The 15,576-nt window shown below is 49.8% G+C and overlaps 1 protein-coding gene across 2 annotated transcripts in view; it reads left to right on the plus strand.

Moving 5' to 3' along the window:
* The first annotated feature begins 1,819 nt into the window (after positions 1-1,819).
* Positions 1,820-15,576, plus strand: part of PHC2 (polyhomeotic homolog 2) — a 93,403-nt gene continuing 79,646 nt past the window's right edge. For both annotated transcript variants that reach the window (XM_073601439.1, XM_073601440.1), the window contains exon 1: positions 1,820-2,035. The gene's annotated coding sequence lies outside the window, so the exon portion shown is untranslated. The remainder of the gene's footprint in view (positions 2,036-15,576) is intronic.

Consider the following 15,576-nt stretch of genomic DNA (forward strand, 5'->3'; position numbering starts at 1 on the left):
GGACCATCGCCAGGACCAATGTTTGGAGGAGAGGACCATCGCCAGCACCATTGTTTGGAGGAGAGGACCATATCCAGGACCAATGTTTGGAGGAGAGGATCTTTGCCAGGACCAATTTTCGGAGGAGAGGACTACCGCCAGCGGCAGTGTTTAGAGGAGAGGACCATCTCCAGGACCAATGTTTGGAGGAGAGGACCTTTGTCAGGACCAATTTTTGGAGGAGAGAGGACCATCGCCAGGACGAATGTTTGGAGGAGAGGACCATTGCCAGGACGAATGTTTGGAGAGGACTATCGCCAGAACCAATGTTTGAAGGAGAGGACTATCGTCATGACCAATGTTTAAAGGTGAGGACTATCGTCATGACCAATGTTTGGAGGAGAGGACTATCGCCGGCACCAGTGTTTGGAGGAGAGGACCATCTCCAGGACCAATGTTTGGAGGAGAGGTCCTTTGCCAGGACCAATGTTTGGAGGAGAGGACCATCGCCAGGACCAATGTTTGGAGGAGAGGATCATCGCCAGGACAAATGTTTGGAGGAGAGGATCATCGCCAGGACCAATGTTTGGAGGAGAGGACCCTTGCCAGGACCAATGTTTGGAGGAGAGGACCTTTGCCAGGACCAATGTTTGGAGGAGAGGACTATTGCCAGCACCAGTGTTTGGAGGAGAGGACCATCTCCAGGACCAATGTTTGGAGGAGAGGACCTTTGCCAGGACCAATGTTTGGAGGTGAGAGGACCATCGCCAGGACCAATGTTTGGAGGAGAGGACCTTTACCAGGACCAATGTTTGGAGGAGAGGACCCTTGCCAGGACCAATGTTTGGAAGAGAAGACCCTTGCCAGGACCAATGTTTGGAAGAGAGGACTATCACCGGGACCAGTGTTTGGAGGAGAGGACTATCGCCAGGACCAATGTTTGGAGGAGAGGACTATCGCCAGCACCAGTGTTTGGAGGAGAGAACCATCTCCAGGACCAATGTTTGGAGGAGAGGACTATCGTCATGACCAATGTTTGGAGGAGAGGACAATCTCCAGGACCAATGTTTGGAGGAGATGACCTTTGCCAGGACCAATATTTGGAGGAGAGGATCTTCGCCAGGACCAATGTTTGGAGGAGAGGACTATCGTGAGCACTAGTGTTTGGAGGAGAGGACCATCTCCAGGACCAATGTTTAGAGGAGAGGACCTTTTGCCAGGATCAATTTTCGGAGGAGAGGACTACCGCCAGCATCAGTGTTTGGTGGAGAGGACCATCTCCAGGACCAATGTTTGGAGGAGAGGACTTTTGACAGGACCAATGTTTGGAGGAGAGGACTAACGCCAGGACCAATGTTTGGAGGAGAGGACCATCTCCAGGACCAATGTTTGGAGGAGGGGACTATCGCCAGGACCAGTGTTTGGAGGAGAGGACCTTTGCCAGGACCAATGTTTGGAGGAGAGGACTATTGCCAGCACCAGTGTTTGGAGGAGAGGACTATCGTCAGGACCAGGATCAGTTTTCCAATGACCTCTGCACTGTCAGCCATCACATGGTGCTGGTATTCGGTTGTCCTGACACAGAAATGTGGGGGTTTGCTCTGTGGGTCATCTGTACAGGACACAGAGTGACAGTGGGGAACGAGGATGTCACTACCATACTGATCCCTACTGAGCTGTGAAGGAGAAGGTTGAATGTAAAATGATGGAAAAGAGGTTGTGTTGCCCATAGGAACCAATCAGATGTAAGGACTGTAGATGTAATATCTGGGATGTGATTGGTACAGGTGATATTTATTGATGGGGGGGGGGGGGGGGTGGCTTCCTCTGTCTCTCTGCAGTTACATGATGGAGGATGAAAGCAATGACAAGCAATCACTGATATACACAGCGTACCCTGATTGGCTGTTGCCAAGCAACATCATAATCATGTGGAAGTGAGGCTGATCTTTTCCTTGCAGTGTGTATATATGTGATTGCAGGAGGCATGTCGGCGGAGGAAGGGGAGCCGAACAAAAGGCTGCTGGAGGTGGGATGCCTGGAGATCCTCTGACTGGTAAGACCCGCCATTTATCCTGTGCTGAGCCCCCTCCCCCTCCTCCACATTACTGTCTGATCATTCTACATCAGGGGTAGGCGACCCCCGACACACCAAACCTCTTCTGCCGGCACTCCACTCCCTTCCCATCAGCAGAGCAGCGCAGGGAAGTGTCAGTGAGACACAAATTCATTCCCCACACCGCACTGAGGGGGAGGCACTGCGCCCCCACACATTGTACAAGACCGCACTGACATCCCACTGACCGCACTGACATCCCACTGACCGCACTGAGGGGGAGGCACTGCGCCCCTACACATTGTACAAGACCGCACTGACATCCCACTGACCGCACTGACATCCCACTGACCGCACTGAGGGGGAGGCACTGCGCCTCCACACATTGTACAAGACCGCACTGACATCCCACTGACCGCACTGACATCCCACTGACCGCACTGACATCCCACTGACCGCACTGAGGGGGAGGCACTGCGCCCCTACACATTGTACAAGACCGCACTGACATCCCACTGACCGCACTGACATCCCACTGACCGCACTGACATCCCACTGACCGCACTGAGGGGGAGGCACTGCGCCCCTACACATTGTACAAGACCGCACTGACATCCCACTGACTGCACTGACATCCCACTGACCGCACTGACATCCCACTGACCGCACTGAGGGGGAGGCACTGCGCCCCTACACATTGTACAAGACCGCACTGACATCCCACTGACCGCACTGACATCCCACTGACCGCACTGACATCCCACTGACCGCACTGAGGGGGAGGCACTGCGCCCCTACACATTGTACAAGACCGCACTGACATCCCACTGACCGCACTGACATCCCACTGACCGCACTGACATCCCACTGACCGCACTGAGGGGGAGGCACTGCGCCCCCACACATTGTACAAGACCGCACTGAGGGGGAGGCACTGCGCTCCCACACATTGTACAAGACCGCACTGACATCCCACTGACCGCACTGACATCCCACTGACCGCACTGAGGGGGAGGCACTGCGCCCCCACACATTGTACAAGACCGCACTGAGGGGGAGGCACTGCGCTCCCACACATTGTACAAGACCGCACTGACATCCCACTGACCGCACTGACATCCCACTGACCGCACTGAGGGGGAGGCACTGCGCCCCCACACATTGTACAAGACCGCACTGACATCCCACTGACCGCACTGAGGGGGAGGCACTGCGCTCCCACACATTGTACAAGACCGCACTGACATCCCACTGACCGCACTGACATCCCACTGACCGCACTGACATCCCACTGACCGCACTGAGGGGGAGGCACTGCGCCCCCACACATTGTACAAGACCGCACTGAGGGGGAGGCACTGCGCTCCCACACATTGTACAAGACCGCACTGACATCCCACTGACCGCACTGACATCCCACTGACCGCACTGAGGGGGAGGCACTGCGCCCCCACACATTGTACAAGACCGCACTGACATCCCACTGACCGCACTGACATTCCACTGACCGCACTGACATCCCACTGACCGCACTGAGGGGGAGGCACTGCGCCCCCACACATTGTACAAGACCGCACTGACATCCCACTGACCGCACTGACATCCCACTGACCGCACTGACATCCCACTGACCGCACTGAGGGGGAGGCACTGCGCCCCCACACATTGTACAAGACCGCACTGACATCCCACTGACCGCACTGACATCCCACTTAACGCACTGACATCCCACTGACCGCACTGAGGGGGAGGCACTGCGCCCCTACACATTGTACAAGACCGCACTGACACTGCAATGACCGCACTGACATCCCACTGACCACACTGACACTGCAATGACCGCACTGACATCCCACTGACCACACTGACACTGCAATGACCGCACTGACATCCCACTGACCGCACTGACATCCCACTGACCGCACTGACATCCCACTGACCACACTGACACTGCAATGACCGCACTGACACTGCAATGACCGCACTGACATCCCACTGACCGCACTGACACCGCAATGACAGCACTGAGGGGGAGGCACTGCGCCCCCACACATTGTACAAGACCGCACTGACATCCCACTGACCGCACTGAGGGGGAGGCACTGCGCCCCTACACATTGTACAAGACCGCACTGACATCCCACTGACCACACTGACATCCCACTGACCACACTGACACTGCAATGACCGCACTGACACTGCAATGACCGCACTGACATCCCACTGACCGCACTGACACCGCAATGACAGCACTGAGGGGGAGGCACTGCGCCCCCACACATTGTACAAGACCGCACTGACATCCCACTGACCGCACTGAGGGGGAGGCACTGCGCCCCTACACATTGTACAAGACCGCACTGACATCCCACTGACCGCACTGACATCCCACTGACCACACTGACACTGCAATGACCGCACTGACACTGCAATGACCGCACTGACATCCCACTGACCGCACTGACACCGCAATGACAGCACTGAGGGGGAGGCACTGCGCCCCCACACATTGTACAAGACCGCACTGACATCCCACTGACCGCACTGAGGGGGAGGCACTGCGCCCCCACACATTGTACAAGACCGCACTGACATCCCACTGACCACACTGACATCACTGACATCCCACTGACCGCACTGACATCCCACTGACCGCACTGAGGGGAGGCACTGCGCCCTCACACATTGTACAAGACCGCACCGACATCCCACTGACCGCACTGACATCCCACTGACCACACCGACATCCCACTGACCGCACTGAGGGGGAGGCACTGCGCCCCCACACATTGTACAAGACCGCACCGACATCCCACTGACCACACCGACATCCCACTGACCGCACTGACATCCCACTGACCGCACTGAGGGGGAGGCACTGCGCCCCTACACATTGTACAAGACCGCACTGACACTGCAATGACCGCACTGACATCCCACTGACCACACTGACACTGCAATGACCGCACTGACATCCCACTGACCACACTGACACTGCAATGACCGCACTGACATCCCACTGACCACACTGACACTGCAATGACCGCACTGACATCCCACTGACCGCACTGAGGGGGAGGCACTGCGCCCCCACACATTGTACAAGACCGCACTGACAACCCACTGACCGCACTGACACTGCAATGACCCCACTGACACCACACTGCCTCTCTCCTTATTTATATGTAATGATTTTAGATGTCCCGTACTGACATGTGATGGCCAGAGAAGAGGGTGCAGGTGATGCTGTGTAGAGGGGTCCAGGTATAAGTGGTGCCCTGTGGAGGCCAGACACTGCACATCATCACTGCCTGTATATGACTGGTGACAGGACCTCTTCCATGTATGGAGATTTTTATTTGTAAAAACAAACAAGATACATAATAACAAACTGACTGAAAAGAACATAAATACAACAATTACTGACATGTTGTTTAGGTCAAAAACTTAGCAGTTAAAGGTCATTAATAGGAATAAATGTGACAATAAGACTCCTTTCCATAAATCTATACTTCTCCAACATTTCATTATAAGTCGGAATCAGAGTCACTCTGCCCACTACCAGTTTCCATATCAGATTCTGCGGATCCAGGATCAGGGGGCGGACGCCTTTTAGTGGGCGGGTCATCCTCTGAACCAATCACATACTCTTTTTCCACTCTTTTTAATTCCTGCTCCAGTTCCTGGGCCTCTAGAGAATAGGAGTCAGCATCCGAATCTGATAAGGCTTCATACCTATTGGTGGAAAGTGCCGTACCCACTTCTGGTGCCCCTTTCACTTTTTTAGCTGGCTTCTGCACTAATGTTCAGTCACTTTCGGGTTTACGGGTAGATTTATCTTTTTTATTCCTCTTCTGACCAGTGATCTTCACAGAGACAGGAACTGGAACAGAAGAGGAATGTAGGACCGGCTGCTCCTCAGCCTGCTGAACACTGTCTGTCCGCCCGGGAGTAGTCTCCTGGACCTCCGGGACCACCTCCTCCCTAGTCAATACAGCCCCATTCATTAAAGCTTCCTCCTCTAGTTGTTCTGCTGCAGCCAACAATTCATTGTCTGCAGATTCCCCATCCTTATTATGGAAGGCCTCCGGGCAATCCCTATGGAAATGGCCAAGCCCACCACATAGATTGCACTTAACCTTCTCACAGGTAGATCTGATGTGGCCAACCTCCCCACAAAGATTACACTTCAGGATCGTACAAACATTCGCCACATGGCCAGATTTACCACATTTATAACATAACCTGGGCTGACCTGCATAGAAGCAAACTCCTCTCTCCCGCCCAATGAAAAAAGAGTTTGGTAGGTGATGGGTAACATTGTTACTTTGCTTCAACTTAACAAATACCCTCCAACCACCCGTCCAGATCCCATCACTGTCTTTAGTTTTTGTCAACTCAGAAACCATTTCACAATGTCTTCTAAGCCAGATGACAACATCCTGGGGGGCACAGACTCATTCCAGAACATGATGGTAACATTTGCTGTGTCAGGTTTGGAGATGGGAATAAAGATGAAATTCCTCCAACCCTCTTTGTCCCGCAAACCACTGAAACTGGCCCAGAACCTGTCTAAGTCAGACATGAGCTTAAAGCTGACATCATAACCTTGTCTGTCAGGGAGATTGATGACTGCCAGTATGTCTGCAGGAGCAAACCCCATCTGATGACACAGCAACTCCCTTACTACAAACCTCCTATCAGGGAGCTCCTCTCTGGAACCCCTATGCTTCAATCTGACCACATTCCTTCTCTTAAAGGCTTGACCAGTATAACTGTTACTGGTGGAAAAAGAAGGGGCCCCACGGCTCCAGGCATTCCGAGGAGGGACATGACCAGATGGACCAGCATTCCCCTGTGGAGCAGGTGGTGGATCCACCAAAGGGGGGAAATCCTGAGAGTTATTCTGAACTGACTCCTCCATCGCTACATTCTCAGAGCCCTCAGACTGCTGATGACCCCATTCAGATATACCAGCATTGATAACATCAGAATCATTCACCACATCAATATTAGTGACATCATCACTGCACCTCATATCATCATTACTTTTATAAACAAATTAAATAGGATTGGTCCCAGCACAGAACCCTGGGGAACCCCATTACCCACCCCTGACCATTCTGAGTACTCCCCATTTATCACCACCCTCTGAACTCGCCCTTGTAGCCAGTTTTCAATCCATGTACTCACCCTATGGTCCATGCCAACGCACCTTATTTTGTACAGTAAATGTTTATGGGGAACTTTGTCAAATGCTTTTGCAAAATCCAGATACACCACGTCTACGGGCCTTCCTTTATCTAGATGGCAACTCACCTCCTCATAGAAGGTTAATAGATTGTTTTGGCAAGAACGATTCTTCATGAATCCATGCTGATTACTGCTAATGATACCGTTCTCATTACTAAAATCTTGTATATAGTCCCTTATCATCCCCTCCAAGAGTTTACATACTATTGATGTTAGGCTAACTGGTCTGTAATTCCCAGGGATGTATTTTGGGCCCTTTTTAAATATTGGTGCTACATTGGCTTTTCTCCAATCAGCTGGTACCATTCCAGTCAATAGACTGTCTGTAAAAATTAGGAACAACGGTCTGGCAATCACTTGACTGAGTTCCCTAAGTACCCTCGGATGCAAGCCATCTGGTCCCGGTGATTTATTAATGTTAAGTTTCTCAAGTCTAATTTTAATTCCGTCCTCTGTTAACCATGGAGGTGCTTCCTGTGTTGTGTCATGAGGATAAACACTGCAGTTTTGGTTACTGAAGCCCCCCGATTCACTTGTGAAGACTGAGGAGAAGAATAAATTCAATACCTTCGCCATCTCCCCATCCTTTGTAACCAGATGTCCTTCCTCATTCTTTATGGGGCCAATATGGTCTGTCCTCCCTTTTTTACTGTTTACATACTTAAAGAATTTCTTGGGATTTTTTTTGCTCTCCTCCGCTATGTGTCTTTCATGTTCTATCTTAGCCGCCCTAATTGCACCCTTACATTTCTTGTTGCATTCTTTATAAAGTCTGAATGCTGAGGATGATCCCTCAACCTTGCACTTTTTGAAGGCCTTCTCCTTTGCTTTTATATACATTTTTACATTGGAGTTAAGCCATCCAGGATTTTTGTTTTTTTTTGTTCGCTCTTTTAAATTTATTACCCAATGGGATGCATTGGTTAATGCCCTTATTTAATATGCTCTTAAAGCAAACCCATCTCTCCTCCGTATTCATTGTTCCTAATATTTTATCCCAATTTATGACCTCTGCCGGGTTAGCCCCCCATATCAAAATTTTTGAAAAAATCTTATGCAGTTTGTTAGATCTTTGTTAGATCAGGTTATATCAACCGTTGTTTGCGTTAGATCTCACACAGAAGAAGCAATATTAACAGTTATTTGCTGGGGGGGCTAACCCGTCATCAGCCCCCCCTTATCAAAAAATTGACCAAACAGTTAGCTATTTTGGAAGCAATTTGTTAGATCCGGTAAGATCAAGTAGTTTTAACGTTAGATCTCACATAATTAGAGACTTATTAAGTGATTAATGAGGGGGGCTGGCCCCCCTTATCAAATTTTCTGGCCAAAAATCATTCAGGCTAATAGATATTTATTAGATCCGGTAAGATCAAGTGTTTTTAACGTTAGATCTCACATCATTTCAGAGATATTCCACATCAAAATAGAGATATTAGGTGGTACATATGGATGGGCTGGCCCCCCCTTATCAAATTTTCTGGCCAAAAATCATTCAGGCTAATAGATATTCATTAGATCCGGTAAGATCAAGTGGTTTTAACGTTAGATCTCACATAATTAGAGACTTATTAAGTGATTAATGAGGGGGGCTGGCCCCCCCTTATCAAAGTTTCTGGCCAAAAAATCACCCCAGCTAATTGATATTCATTAGATCTGGTAAGATCAAGTGATTTTAATGTTTGATTATCCATAATTACAGCGATATTATGGATATTTGGTAGTGATGCACGCATATCCATCTAGTGTCTATATTGGAGGCGGTGATGAGCATTTTCATGTGTACCAGTGAGGAGTGCCATTGAGCATACCGTGGTATGCTGAAATTATGTGGGACATTAATCGACAGGTGTGTCCAAGCCCAGTGAAGCCTGAAGCACAGTGCCAGAAGCCAGAGGGAAACTTCTGAGGGCTCTGGTGAAGGAGCCAACCGGTTGCCCATCTACGGTAGCTGGCTCAAAACCAATGACACGAAGAAACAGCAGCGAAAGTCCAAACCCTTGCAGAGGGCCCCCCGTTGTTGCCTCCAAGCAACCCAGTGTCTTGTTTCTTTTGACAAATGCTGCCTGGTGTCGGAGAGTCAATGCACACCAGACTCCCAGAACTTAGCGCAGACTTAAGCCCAATCAGAACCTCGCAGAGAGGAGCGCGGATACAAACCACCACTTCCTCCATGCTCCTTGACAAGCTGGTGGGACCTTCTCCTGTTGTTCCCATCCAAGTAAAGGGAGTCTAAACCAAGGCCCTTCTGGATACTGGAGCTTAAGTGACCCTTCTCTACAGAGACTTCTATGACAGGCACCTCAAGCACCTGCCTTTGCAGAAGTTGGAAGAGTTGCAGATATGGGGCATTGTGACTCAGAACTTCCTATATGATGGCTATCTACCGGTCAAGCTGACCTTCGATCCCTCCATGGCTGGGAAAGCCGAGACTTTTGAAACTCAGGCAGTGGTCTGTCCTCGCCCACCAGGGGCCAGTAAGAGTTCTCTCATCATAGGGACCAATACTGATCTTGTCAGAACGCTGTTGACACCTCTTGTTCTGGAGCCGGGCACTTCAACTACAAGTTTGCACCCCCATGCTGAGACAAGCCTACCAGCACCTGGTAAAAAAACAGAAGGGAAAGATCTAGCGTTTAGACAAGTGTGAGAAGGTGTTACAGCCTGGTAAAGTGACCTATTTACGAGCATCTGTCAAGCTAAATTGGAAGCAAGCAGGCCCTTTCATTGTCCTTCAATCAGACGGACAGAGAGAAGACATGGGAGTGGAGATAATTTCCGAGGTGGTTTCAAAAAAAGGGTTGCAAAGAAGTCACGTGAAGATCTTGGTTAGTGTCCGCAACATAACAGCCTCGCCAGTGAAGATGCCGGCTCAGATGTTGCTGGAACAAGTGAATCTGGCCACCCCAGTCCCGACCGTCTGATTTGGTGGGGGGAGCAAAGGATGGGATCTCTGTGGAGGGGCTCTATCCGAAAAATACTCCCCTTTTGCCTGAATGGAAGGAAAGGGCCAAGACTCAGCTCCTGAGATGGCAGGCTGCATTCTCCAAGAGGGAATTTGATGTGGGGTGTACAAAAAGTGCCCAATACCAGATCCATCTCTACAAGTGCATAAGCCGTACAGGGAAAGCGTTTGATGGATTACTTTAGGGGACTTGGAGGATCTGCATGAACAACTGGCAGAGTTGAAGAGGGCAGGTATCATCCGAGAGTCCCAGAGTCTATACGCTTCCCCAATAGTGGTGGTACAGAAGAAGAATGGGTCACTGAGGCTGGGTGTTGACTACCGGACGCTGAACTGAAGGACCATTCCCGACCAATATACCACCCCAAGGATATAAGATGACTTGCAGAGCCTGTCAGGAGCGAAGTGGTTCAGCATGCTTGATTTGAAGAGTGGGTATTACCAAATCCCCATGCACCCTGAGGATCGGGAGAAGACCATTTTCATTACCCCGCAGGGGATGTTTGGATTTGACTGTATGCATCAAGGCCTGTCTGGTGCCCCAGCCACCTTCCAAAGGCTAATAGAGAAGACTGTGGGTGACATGAAAGTGATCGAGGTGTTGGTATACTTAGACGACATCATCGTTTTCAGCAAGACCCTGGAAGAGCACGTAGAGTTTCTGCAGAAGGTCCTTAAGATACTCCATGGTGAGGGGGTTGAAGCTGTCTCTGGAAAAGTGCCAGTTTTATCAACCCTCGGTCAACTACCTTGGTCACATTGTGTCTGCTGATGAAGTAGCCACTGGCCTCCTGGCCGAGGCCTACAAACGTGACTGAGCTTAGGTCATTTCTGGGATTCTGCTCTTATTACAGAGATTTGTCAAGGGATTCGCTAAGACGCTGACCCTGATCTGGCGAAGCCTGTCAGACCAGCTGGAGGGCCCAGAAAACCCAGAGAGTTAATTCAGGAACAATTGACTCTGAAGTGTGAAGAGGTTTTAGGCAGCTGAAGTGAAGCCTAACAACCGCTCCAGTCATGGCCTATGAAGATCCAACCAAGCCATACGAGCTACACTTTGACGCCAGTTGAGATGGGTTAGGTAGGGTGCTATATCAAGAGCATGACTGCCATCTACGGCCTGTTGCCTACGTGAGTCGGAACTTGGCCCCCGCCGAGAAGAACTATCCCATGCACAAACTTGAGTTCCTGGCCTTGAAGTGGGTGGATAAGCTGAGGAATTAACTGTATGGAGCAGAGTTTGTGATCAAGACCGACAACAATGCTCTCACCTACATCCTCACTTCCACCAAGTTGGACGCCACGGGTCACAGATGGTTGGCTGCTCTATCAGGGTTTATTTTCAGCCTGAAGTATCGACTGGGGTCAGGAAACAAGACGCTGATGCCCCATTGTTCCAGAGACCCTCCAGAAGAATAGGCCCAACTGACACCTGAAGGGTACGAGCCTTATGTCAAGGAGCAGAACATCAACCTGGAGTAGGATCCAGGACCGAAGAGGTTGTAGTGTCAGCCGTTGGTGTCCCCAGATGTTATTGCAATGTCGCCCAAGTCGGGGATGAAGGTCTGCCCAAGCTGTCAAAGACCTGTGGAGGGACCAGTTGGAGGACCCTCCCTGTAGCTTGGCATTGAAGGCCTTGAAGAGCCAATGCCCTGACTTGCTCCTCACTGACTCCCCGAAGGAAACCCATCTGCTGCACCGAGAGTGGGATCGGTTTCTGGTGCACAGAGGGTTGGTCTACCGAAGGGGCCCCTCTGACGATTCTGAAGAAAAATGGCAGCTATTCCTACCTTAAAAACATACGGAGACGGTATTAACTGCCCTACTGTCAGGAACCATGAATCAGACTGAGACAGAAGTATAGTTAAATCACACTTGTTTATTAATAATAATAATAATAATAAGGTAAACAGAGTAAGCGTAGTCAAAACAAGCCAGAGTTCAGTAACCAGATCGGGTAGTCAGCCAAGCAAATGTCAGAGAGCCAGAGATAAACGTAGTAGTACAGCAAGCAGGATCAGGAGCCAGAAGGAACGTCAGCCTAGCAAGTCTTCAACAGGAACGCAGGAGAAAGACTCTGTGATGTTGACAAAGGTGAAGGCAGAGATCAAGTGAGCTGGACGACTTGCTGGGTAACTGTGGAGAGAAATGGGAACTGGCAATTAGCTGACAGCTGAGCGGCCAGCTCAGAGAAGGAAGGGCTGAGCCCAGCCTTGACACCTACATGACAACCATGGCCACCTAGGGACCAAAAGGACTTTTCTCCTGGTGAGGGACCAGTTCTACTGGCCCTGCATGCAGGCTGAAGTTGAGGACTATTGCCACTCCTGCATCAGATGTATCCATAGATGTATCCAAAGGAAGACTTTGCCTCACAAGCTGCCCCAATGGACCATTTTCAGAGTCAAGGACCCATGGAGCTGGTGTGCATTGACATTCTGTGCTTGGAGCCTGATCTGAGCAGGCAAGGAAATATCCTGGTAGTGACTGACCATTTCAGTCGGTATGCCCAGGCGTTTTCCACGAGGGACCAACAAGCATCCATGTGGCCAAGATCTTCGCTGAGAAATTCTTTGTGCACTGTGGTCTGTCCCAACGCATCCACTCTGATCAAAGGAGAGATTTCAAGAGTAGTCTCATCAAGAGACTTTCAGACCTGTTGGGTATCAGGAAGTCTAAAACCACCCCTTATCATCCTCAAGGGGATCCTCAACCAGAGAGATTCAACTGAACCCTCCTGGATATACTTGGAACTCTAAGTTCAGAACAAAAGCAGCACTGGAGCAAGCATATAGTGGCTATTGTGCATGCTTATAACAGCACCGCCAATGATGCCACAGGTTACTCTCCCTATAGTTTGATGTTCGGACCGTAGGCCTGGCTGCCAGTAGACTTGGCCTTCGGCACATCCCTCGACCATACCTTAGCAACTTTCCACAGAGGGTATGCGAATCGCCTGCAGAGAAGTCTGAAAACCACCTTTGATAAGGCTCAAGCTGCCTCATATGCCTGAGGACAGAGAAACAAAATAAACTTTGACCTTAGGGTACGAGTGCAGGACCTACAGCCGGATGACAAGGTACTGCTGAGAAACCTGGGTGTCCCTGGAAAGCACAAGTTGGCTAACCTATGTCGTTTGCAAGCATCTGCCCAGACACCCAGTATATCAAATCCGGGCCAGAGGGATGCACAGGCCTGCTGAAGACTTAGCATCACAATCATCTGTTGCCTCTGTCAGAAGCAGTTCATGTGCCACCACAGCCAGATTTACAGTCCACACCCACGGCCTCTGAAAGATCCCAGCCAGTGACTAGATCTCACTCTGTACCCCTTGCTGAAGATGAAAACAGCGAGGATGAAGAGAAAGATTGTCTGTGGCCATCTCAAATGCCAGGGCCTGCCACCCACCCCCTTTCTTCTCCTCCCAAGGTGACTGAGGTGACTCTCAGGCCAGAGGCTCCTGAGTTTGTACCTCAAAGTCCACCTTTTGAAGAGTTGGAAGACCCTCAATCTTCCCTGCTGACAAGAGACCCCTAAGACTTTCCATCCTTCATTGAGGAAGCTGAAGCTGATATGCAGGAAGAAGAGACCAGTGTGTCTGTAACCCCAGAACCTAAAGAACAGCAAGAGCGAAGGGTTATTCACCTGCCCAAAAGACTAACATATGATACTTTGGGTGAAAGCTCTGAGGAGGTCGTTTTCATTGCAAAAAGGACTCTTGAAGAAACTGACCCTTCCACTGCAGATTTGGTGGTGGACAATCCCAACTCACTGTCAGGGCTGGGCTCAGCCCTTCCTTCTCTGAGCTGGCCACTTAGCTGTCGGATAATTTCCAGCTCCTATCTCTCCACAGTTACTCAGCTGTTGATGATATCCTGCTCGTCAGTCCTGCCTACTTAAGCCGTCCAGTCCAGAGGATCTCTGCCTTCGCCTTGGTCAACATCACAGAAACAATCTCCTGCGATCCTGTTCAAGACTTTGCTGACATCCCTTCTGGCTCCAGATCCTGCTTGCTGTTCCACTACATTGATCCCTGACTTCTGGCTTGGCTGACTATCCGTTCCGGTTATTGAACTTTGGCTATGTTTTGACTACGTTTGTTCTTTTTACTTTTATTATTAAACAAGTGTGATTTAACTGTACTTCTGTCTCGACCTGATTTCTTGGTTTCTGACACTCAGCCCCTGGCACATCTAGCTGGGCCATTCCAGTTAACCTCCCCTCCTATGCTAATTGGTGGGATGTTCCTCTGCCAGGGTTTTATGCAGATGTAAATTGTATGGTTTCCTGTGCACACTAACCTGTTTTTTTTTTTCTGTGTGTATATCAAAAGCATGTAATAGGTCATAGACTCTTTACCTCCTTTGGCGGACCAAAGGTTCTTTGGTAGGGGGAGTGTGTAGGGGCTACTCTATCACCCATGGTCCTGCACCTCCCACCATTCCTGCCAGCGACCGCCGGACTGAATAGACACTGACACAGGCACTCACTGAGGGAGAGCACGCCTGTCAGTCCCTGTGGGGGATTTCTCCCCCTCCCTCTCCTCTTGCTGTGTCTCTATTGGCAGGGAGAGGGAGCCAATCAAGCAGCAGCAGAGGACCACGGCCCACAATATAGCCCCATTGATTCTACAGGGGGTGGAACTACCAAGCCCAGCCTGCTTTGCAAGAAGGGGGGCTAGCTAAAGACTTAAGCTTGTTGGTCTGAGAAGAGATCACCATGAGGCGAGGTGAACAGAGGTGTGAGGAGAGACTACAGGCACCCGCTGAAGAACCATGCAAAGAAGGTTCCAGAGACCATCCAGAGACGGTTGAAGATGGATGTACCTTCTGTACCACCTAATATCTCTATTTTTTATGGAATATCTCTGAAATTATGTGAGATCTAAAGTTAAAACCACTTGATCTTACCAGATCTAACGAATATCTATTAGCCTGAATGATTTTTGGTCAGAAAATGGCATGTGGGGGGGCCAACCCATCCTTATGTACCACCTAATATCACCTAATATCTCTATTATTATGTGGAATATCTCTGAAATTATGTGAGATCTAACATTAAAACCACTTGATTTTACTGAATCTAATGAATATCTATGAGCCTGAATGATTTTTGGACAGAAAATTTGATAAGGGGGGGCTAACCCGTCTATATGTACCACCTAACATCTCTATTTTGAAGTGGAATATCTCTGAAATGATGCGAGATCTAACATTAAAAACACTTGATCTTACCGGATCTAACGAATATCTATTGGCCTGAATGATTTTTGGCCCGAAAATTTGATAAGGGGGGGGCCAGCCCCCCCTCATTAATCACTTAA

This window comes from Aquarana catesbeiana, linkage group LG10 (genome assembly GCF_042186555.1).
Source record: "Aquarana catesbeiana isolate 2022-GZ linkage group LG10, ASM4218655v1, whole genome shotgun sequence".
Taxonomy (NCBI): domain Eukaryota; kingdom Metazoa; phylum Chordata; class Amphibia; order Anura; family Ranidae; genus Aquarana; species Aquarana catesbeiana.